The sequence below is a fragment of the Otolemur garnettii genome, unplaced genomic scaffold (assembly GCF_000181295.1).
Source record: "Otolemur garnettii isolate 467f Iridium unplaced genomic scaffold, OtoGar3 scaffold00025, whole genome shotgun sequence".
NCBI classification, from domain to species: domain Eukaryota; kingdom Metazoa; phylum Chordata; class Mammalia; order Primates; family Galagidae; genus Otolemur; species Otolemur garnettii.
In genome coordinates this window covers 11,709,892-11,712,042 of record NW_003852420.1, presented here as the reverse complement: position 1 = coordinate 11,712,042, position 2,151 = coordinate 11,709,892, and positions in this window count along the sequence as shown.

Genomic DNA, 2,151 nt, shown 5'->3' with positions numbered 1-2,151 from the left:
CCGAGACAAAGCGGCTCGCGGGCGCGGCAGCGAGGCGACGACCCGGCCGGGCCGGGGGCACCTCCGGGGGCGCCGGCGGGCGCGTCGCCGAGCGGCAGGCAGCAGGCGATAGGCGCGGACGAGAGCGGGAGGCGCGGGCGCGGAAGGCAGGAAGTGCCGCGGTGCTGGGAGCAGGGAGCGCGGGGAGCGGGGCGGAGCGGGTGGAGCGGGATCTCGCGGGAAGCGCGGGGACGCCCGGCACCGCCTCCCGGCCCTCGGCGCCCACCCCCTTCCCGCCGCCCCGGTCCTGCCGCGGGGGGCGCTGTGGCCTGCGGGACTAGCCGGTACTTCGGTGTCCGGCTACGAGTGGCAGCGGGCGAGTGGGTACGCGCTGCGTCGGCGCGGCGCGAGGTGGACAGAGATTTGTTAGAAAAAATAACAACCAGATTTTGATTTTTAAATTAAGGTATAAATGACCTACATTATTGCGGAAACGGAAAAATACAGAAAGGTAAAAACCGCCTTTCACACCCGCACCTGGAGCGATGCACAGGTAACATTTTGATACATTTCCTTCCAGTCTGGTCTCTAGGCGCATACAGTTTTCTCTTTAAAAATTAATTGTGTAAAATTGGCATCAGACTGTATAGGCTGGCATCTGCTGTTCTACCTGACATCAAATGATGAGAATTTTGCCATAGCGGTAAATATCATTGCCGGAATGCTTTTTTAATGGTTGCATATTGTCCCAACTATAAATGAGCGTTAATTTCTGTAACTTATTGTTACATAGGTTACAATATTTAGGTTATTTTCATCAGCAGCACTACAGTTATAAATCTGTTTTGATGGTACTAATAACATTTTAAAAGTCCTAGTAATCCTACAACCCATAGATGCTATAACATCCTAGTGTGTCGCTTTCTTGGCTTGTCCATGCATATAGCCATAAATGTATGTGCTTGCATTTACAGAAATAACGTTTTATAAACGTTTTATAAATAACGTTTATATATATATGCATATATATATATGCATGAATCCCTAAAACCTCTTCCTTCTGCACCAAAATATAAAAATGCTAAGTTCTTAAAACAATGAATGCATAGTGGTGCTTTTATTTTTTAATTCTTTTTTATTTTTTGAGATAGTCTCATTTTGTCGCCCTCAGTAGAGTGCTGTGGCGTCACAGGTCACAGCAACCTCAGACTCTTGGGCTTAAGTGATTCTTTTGCGTCAGCCTCCCAAGTAGCTGGGACTACAGGTGCCTGCCACAGTGCCAACCTATTTTTAGAGATGAGGTCTGGCTCTGACTCAGGCTGGTCTTAAACTTCTGAGCTCAGGCAATCTACCTGTCTTGGCCTCCCGGAGTGCTGGAATTACAGGTGTGAGCCACTGTGCCCAGCCCACAGTGGTGCTTTTAAAAATCTCTTAGAGCTGCATGAGGGCAGTAGGCAGAGAGGAGAAGGCTCTGATCCAGAACAGCCGGAGGACCTGGGGCTGGATGAAGCATCAAGTGAGTGAGTGTAGACCAAGAAGAAAAGAGGTCCAAGGTAGACAGGTGTGGTGGCTCACACCTGTAATCCTAGCGCTCTAGAAGGCCAAGGCAGGTGGATCCCTTGAGGTCAGAAGTTCAAGACCAGCCTGAGCAAGAGCAAGACCCCATCTCTACTAAAAACAGAAAAAATGAGCTGGGTGTCATGGCAGGTACCTGTAATCCCAGATAATCAGAAGGTTGAAGCAGGAGGATCACTTCAACCCAGAAGTTTAAGGTTCCTGTGAGCAGGCCTGATGCCACAGTATTGTAGCCTGGGCAACAGAATGAAACTCTGTCTAAAAAAGAAAAGAAAAGAAAAGAAAAGGACAATGCCCTGGGTACTCCAAGGTGGCTAAGGGCTCAAAAAAGGACCAGAAAGAGGCTGGGTGTGGTGGCTCACGCCTGTAATCCTAGCACTTGGAGGACCAAGTCGGATGGATTGCCTGAGCTCATGAGTTCAAGACCACCCTGAGCAAGAGTAAGACCCCCATCCCCCCAAAATAGCTACACATTGTGGCGGGCACCTGTACTCAGGAGGCTGAGTCTAGAGAATCACTTAAGCCCAAGAGTTTGAGGTTGCTGTGAGCTGTGATCTCACAGCACTCTACCGAGGGCAACAAAATGAGACTCTGTCT